Genomic DNA, 7,128 nt, shown 5'->3' on the forward strand with positions numbered 1-7,128 from the left:
GTGAGTAGTTTGAGAACAAGTTTGATTGATGTTCAACAAATATTTAATGAGCAATTAATAGTGTCCAGAAATATAGATAGGTATTATGCAGAATTTAAAAGACCTATCAGGCGTCTCCGGTCTCTGAATGTGTAAATAATCAAGGAGAGGCCTGGTTAAGAGTGTGACTTAGAAGGAGGAGGCTAATCAGAGAAAAAAATAATACAGCATCTCTCAGGAAGAGGGCTGAGTGAACAGGGTACACTGAATCTAGCCAGAGATGAGGCTGGATGAGAGCCAGGCAAGCCAGCAAGATGGATTCAGCAAGATGGATGACGTTCCAAAGCCAGGAAGTAAAACACAAACCAAGGGTGAACAGAAGGTAATCTCAGGAGGTAGTCCCAAAAAAGTGAGAAAACAGAAGCTGAGAGTAAAGACAATTAGCAAGAACGCTGGAGGTAATGTCAGATGAGAAACAGCAGTTCCTGAAAGTAGGTCAGTGGCCCTTCCTAAAGCTCGTGCCAGTGGACCCCTGGTGACACAGAGGGGTAGAAGACCACCCTGCCACAAGAGATTGGGACCCTTGCTTCCATCGTACCTGACCTGTTAAGGAAATCAACCTGTGAGTATTTCACCCCCTCCTGAACCTCTTCATGAGAATGTGCATTATGGAGCAAACATTACTCTAGTGTTTCTGGTTGACAAGGATCTCTACAGGAAAGATAGATTGCCAAGTCTCAAACGCCAATGAAAGATTCTAACCCAGTCAAATCCCGCGGTGAGTTTTTTAAAGCTCACAGTAATGGTACAATATAAGAGGGATGCCTGGGTGGCATCTGCATTTGGCTCAGGTCATGATCCCAGAGTCCTGGGATCAAGTCCTGCAACGGGCTCCTGGCTGAGCAGGAAGCTTGCTTTTCCCTCTGCCTGCCACTTCCCCTGCTTGTGGGCTCTCTCTCTCTCTGACAAATAAATAAAATCTTAAAAAAAAAAGAAACACACTAAATATCCCCCAAATAAGTATGTTTCATGTATGTTGTGGTAGATGACCTTAAATGATACATGTTTGTTTACTTATTTACACCTCTTTTGTTCATCAAAGCATTTGAACCAGCTCATGTTTATGCTTTCTTATACAATTAAGTCTTCACATTATGGATGCTTCCTCAAACTGTGATAATAACCCCCAGATGTCTTTTCACACTGTGAAATAGCTCTGAGGCAATCCATGGGTCAGTACCTCTCCTTTTGATTTTCTTGGGCTCTTGTCTGCATTTTTACCTCTTAGAGAATTTCCTCTTTGTGTATTACCTCTCGTCTTCTCATGTAAAGAAACAACCCATTTCCTATTGAAATGCCTGCCATTTCATTTCCTTTACTGCTTTCTTTTGTCCAATCTCATCTTTTTCAGAGAAAGCTGAGATCTAATAAGCTTGTGGTCTCTACCTGGCAAAACCCCTTGGTAAGTTGTAAGACCTGGATTTATGTTTTCCAAAAGATCTCTTTCTGCTAATAAGCTTCATGCTGGGTAACAGTGACTGCCCACCCCCCTCTCCGCCTACCCTTGACCTCCATCTCAAGGCCATAGAACATAGCCCCAGCTTCCTCTTTCATTCCTAATGTTTGAATAAAGCCCAACCACAGGGAGGGAGTTACTGCTATCCTGGGTGTATTGCTTCTTTGGCCCATAAACTTACACACCACACAGACAGCCAGAGAGCCCTGGCCACAAGCTACCTCTCCTCATGCATTACTCTCAGTCTGCCCTCAGGAGAAACCAGGCCTTCAGGTTCATCAGTCTTAAGAAGGATTACCCAAGACATCTGTTCTGATGTTATATTTCCTTGTGGTCGGAAATGAGTGACTTGAGGAGTCTATCTGGAACAATTTTGCACATGAGCCAGTAAGATCCAAGCACACAAGTTCCACAATCATTTTTCTGAAACTCTTATAGTTTAATCTTTTGGAATTCAGATTTTTTCAATTTTAAGAAGAAAATATGGTATGTGGGACGTATATTATTTAAAAACCCAGCAAATCTGAGATTACACCCTTTCATCAAACACATGAATCTCTCTCCAGCAAAATATATGACTACTCACAAGAAACAAGGCAAATAAAGCCTATAAACTGTTTCAAGACAGACAAGGCCAGATATTGCTTCCAAATGATTACCAGGAAGCTTTTATCTTTCAGAACTTTCTAGATTTGGGACATGTATTATAGACAATAGCTAATCATGGATTGGGCGCCGATTGCAGTGCTTGGTTATTTACCCAGAACTGGCCAATCACCTGCTGGGGTTGTTGCATTGCTAGCACTGTGAATCAGGGGTCTTTGATCAGACATTGTCCCTCATAACTGCTCTTTCCTGAGTCTAAGTACAAGCCCCCATTCCTGTGTGATCCATTTACTGCCTCATCAACGTGCTGAGCCTGGAGGAGATTATACAAGATTTCTTCAACTTTAATGGGAAAGGACAATTTGTTGAGATATTAATTTTTGCTTTTTTTCTTTTTCTTCAGCTTTTTGTCCAATCCCCCACGTCCAAGAAGGTAGCCAGGTCCTCTATGTTCCTTTGCCTCAGGTAGGCAACCTCCTTCTCTGGCACCTGGTCCCAAAAGACTGAAATCCTGGAGGGAATTCTATTAGGAAGAAATAGACAGAAGTAAATGATTTTGAGGAGTGGCAGAAGAGAAAGTGGATTTTTCTAGTACTTGCATAAATTTGGAAGTCAGCAGTTTCCAGAGGGAGTGAGGACCTGAGGCTGCATCGGGAAAGGTGGGAGAATTTAGTGGGAGGTTGGCTGCATAGTCACTGTTACAGACTGAACATTTGTGTCCCCCCTGCAAATTCATATGTTGAAACCCTAACCCCCAAAGTGATGTTATTTGGAGGTAGAGACTTTGGGAGAAAATTAGGTTTAAATGACATCATGAGGGTGAAGCCCCATTGTGAGATTAGTGTCCTTAAAAGAAGAGAAACCAGAGTGCTCTCTCTCTCTGCAGTGTGAGGACATAGCCAGAAGGTAGCCCTCTGCAAGCAAGGAGGAGGCTCCTCATTGGATCCAAATCCTCCAAGCTTGATCTTGGACTTCCCAGCCTCCAGAACTGTGAGAAAAAAAAAAAAAAGTTTGTTCTTAAAGCTACTCAGTCTATGATATTTTGTTATATAGCAGCCTGAGCTTAGACAGTCATCTAGCATTTGACCAAGTTTCACATGCCCAAAGAAGTAGAAGAGCTCTGCAAAGGTCTTGCAAAGACAATGGGAATATGAGTGGTCATCAGGGGGGACTGAAGATGGGAGGTGCCACCCACAATCTTTTGTAAATTCCCTGGAGTCATTCATAGGATTGGGTGGGAGCAGACGTTTCCAACATAATTGAGATGAAACTTTCTGTCAACCTGGTCATGGAAATGTGGACAAAAGTCATATTAAGTCAGACTGAAAAAAATAACATGAGATAATGATTTTGCACGCCTGAGTGTATGGATTCACATTTGCCGTCATTAATTTTCCAACGTCTTTCCTAACCTCTTGGCTTCTTTTTTTTAAAAGGATTTTATTTTTTTAAGTAATTTTTACACCCAATGTGGGGCTCAAACCCACAACCCCAAACTCAAGAGTCACACGCTCCACCGACTGAGCCAACCAGGCACCCCTTAGCTGCTCTTTTAGATATATTGCCATCTCACTCCTGATACCTACAGTTTGATTTATATTATTTATTTTTATATTTTATGCTTTTTCATTTCTTCACATTCTTTCTTAGCCCTCTATTTTATTCTCTCTTTTCGTTGCGGAAGAATCTCTTCTCAGAACACTTTGGGATGACCCAGTAAGGCAAGAACAGAGGTCTGGCATTCCAGAGCCTAAGTGTGACTTTGCGAAGCGCAAAACAAATAGTTAAATTACATTTGTTTGTACCTAAGGCCCTTGACCCATTTGTGACCTCTCCTAGGTAAGACTCTGGCTTGGGCGAGGATGTGGGAGCAGGGACTAAGTGTGAGAATGGGAAGGCTTTAAGCACTTAGTAGATGGGTGCTCCTTGCTGCTGGGCTGACAGCAAATAGCAGTAGAAGTACGCATCAAGTGCCCTGAACAAGGCTTCCCTAAGTGCAGCAATAGTCCACAACGGACGCCACTCAGGTAGTGTTATGTCTTTGAGAACAACAAAATGGGAAGGATGAACCTCAGTAATTGTGTATCAGGGGCTAGGAAGGGCTTCCTAGGCACGAGAAAGGGTTTCCCAAGATGTCATAGGACGTTCTTTAGGAAGAAGCCACCAGTAGACTCTTCAGGTATCATTCCACATCTTGAACAGGCCACACGTGTCTGGCTGGGAGGTACCGCAAAAGAGGAGCAATATCTATAGAGGGCTTCCTGATTGGACAGACATCCAGCTTCATTTAAGGTCTCCTCAGCGTCCTGCTTCCCCACAGGGTAAGTGGGGGGTGAGTGACCCTGCAAGTGACCGTAAGGATTTTCCCATGTTGCACCTGTGTGAGCGCAGGTGGGATCAAGTAGCTCCAAGTTTTCATACAGGTATATAGTTTTAGAGTGTTAAGCTCATGTTTTCTTAAAAGTCTTGTTTTTTGTTTTTTTTTTTTTAGATTTCCTGCTAAAAGCTTATTTTATTGCGATTGTTGTTTGGCAAATAATTTCTAAATTACATTTTTATACTGTTTATTACCGGTGCAAGCGTTTTTGACTTTCATCCTTTGTGTTTTCAATGTTGTGAAATAATTCTGAGCGTTCCTTCAAGGTGAAGATTTTTGTTGGGCTCACTTCCTTTTCATTCTTTTCATTACAACCACTATCCTTATTTATGTCAATAAGTTCACCTTCACAAAGTTCCTCTGGCTGTATGTCTAGAATTTCTTGAATGGCCTCGTTGGTAACTTACCCACAGTCAGCTATAACTTCTATAATTCACATTCAAATTTCTCTTCCAACGCTATTACTTTTCATTTCTTTGCTGCACTTTTACCTTTCGTGACCAATTCCCTCTTTTGAGTATTCATTTTTGTAAAATGTCATATGAGCTTCTCATCGGGAGATAAGGAGGCAGCAAAACTATAAGCTTTGCCTTCTGTGTTTGAACTTAATCACTAATGCACGGTGACCAATCAGGGACAGAGTTTGAAAGAAGTGATGTGATTGGTCCCTGATCATGATGCTCGTCTGTTATTTCTGTCCTGATTTGCAGACTGCGTTCTATATGCAATTACTCATAGCCAAATATACCCTGGTAACTGAGATTTGAATCGTGTTGTTGGGGGGACTGGTGTTATATAACTAAATCATGGTAACTGAAATTTGTGCATTTTGGAACTGTGCGAAGTGAGGACTGTATTGAATTGACACAAAATTACATAAACCTATAAGATCCAGAGCAACAATCAGAATGTACATTTTAATCTGGTTAGAAAACTGGTAAGAGAAATATAAGGAAAAATATTATTCACAATAACTAACCCCTAATAGTAATTCTTGTGAGTAAGGTCAAAAGGAAAGGACAAGTTTATATTTAAAAACTATAGGGGCACCTGGCTGGCTCAGTCGGAAGAGCATGCGACTATTGATCTCGGGGTTGTGAGTTCAAGCCCCACGTTGGGTATGGAGATTACCAAAATAAATAAACCTTAAAAAAATAAAAATTATAAAACTTTACTGAAAGACACAAAGAAAGATATGGAAAAATGAAGAAATATATGTTCCTGGATAATAAGAGTCAATATTTTAAGGGTATCAATTCTCTCCCAAGTTAATCTATAAATTTAATGTAATTCCAAAAAACAAGTAATAGGAAATTCTTGAGTGTTTTTATAATTTTGGAATGGGGGAGGCCTGTTAATTGTGAATCCAAACATAGAATCATATTATAAAACACAATAATCCACAATAAAATATAGACAGAACTCTAAGAACATCTTTTCATTATATATAACAAAGAATTCAGATTTAAAATACAGAAAGAGCTCTTATGAGCACCAACGTGGATGAATCTCAAACAATTATGCTGAATGAAAAAAAAAAAAAAAGCCAGGCAGAAAAGAGACTACATACTGCATGATCCCATTTATATAAAATTCTAGAGATTGCAAACTAATCTATAGTGACAGAAAGCAGATCAATGTTTGCCTGGGGCTGGAGTGGGGTGGAAGTGCAGAAGGATGGAATGATAAAGAAATACAAGGAATGCCTGTGTGACTCAGTCAGTTGGGCATCGCTTTGGCTCCAGTTGTGATCTTGGGGTCCTGGGATCAAGATCCACGTCAGGATCCCCGCTCTGCAGGGAGCCTGCTTCTCCCTCTCCCTCTGCCCACATCTTCCCCTGCTTGTGCTCTCTCTCTCTCTCTCTGTCAAATAGATAAATGAAATCTTAAAAAAAAAGAAATATGAAGAAACTTTTTGGGGTGAAATATTCATTATTTAATTGTGGTGATGGTTTTGAAGTATATACTATGCCAAAATTTCTCAAATTTTACATTTAAATCACTTTAAATATGTACAATTTATTGTCTATTGACTATATCCTCCCATAAAAATTTAAAAAATCAACTTGAACAAGACTAAAAGCCAATAAAAACAAGTAAAGAAAATGCATAGCCAAATCACAAAAGTAAACAGCCAATAAAATTAGAAGATAACTTTATTAACAATCAAGGTAATACAATGTAAAACACTAAATTTCAAAATTCATTTTTGTGCATCAAATTGGAAAAATCCAAAAGATTTATAATTTCTGGTGTTGAGGAAGGTGTAGGGAAACAGACATTCTCATACCTTGTTGGGCTGTGGATTGGAGAGTAATTTGACTTTGTCAAATTTAAAGTTACATGTAGCCTTTGATCTGTTTCTAGGAACCTGCCCTATAGAAATAATCACAAATTGTCAGAGATATGTCTAAGAAGATCTATTGTGACACTGAAATAATAGTGGTGACAACAAAACCACCAAACTACTATAAATCAATGGAATTTTCAAAATTATGATACCTTCAGACAATAAAATATTATGCAGCAATTAAACAGAATGGGGTGTATGTGTATGTATGTGTGTGTGTGTGTGTGTATCTGTATACTGAATTATAAAAATATCCATGTTTATTTCTTTTTTATTATTATTATGTTATGTTAATCACCA

The 7,128-nt window shown here is 39.6% G+C and overlaps 1 non-coding gene across 1 annotated transcript; it reads left to right on the plus strand.

Moving 5' to 3' along the window:
• The first annotated feature begins 5,526 nt into the window (after nt 1–5,526).
• TRNAN-AUU (transfer RNA asparagine (anticodon AUU)) lies at nt 5,527–5,599 on the plus strand. The gene has a single exon. It is a non-coding gene; the product is annotated as a tRNA-Asn (tRNA).
• Nucleotides 5,600–7,128: the final 1,529 nt, after the last annotated feature.

Source organism: Callorhinus ursinus, unplaced genomic scaffold, assembly GCF_003265705.2.
Source record: "Callorhinus ursinus isolate GAN/ISIS: 27379988/994484 unplaced genomic scaffold, GSC_fseal_2.0 scaffold12, whole genome shotgun sequence".
Classification (NCBI taxonomy): Eukaryota; Metazoa; Chordata; class Mammalia; order Carnivora; family Otariidae; genus Callorhinus; species Callorhinus ursinus.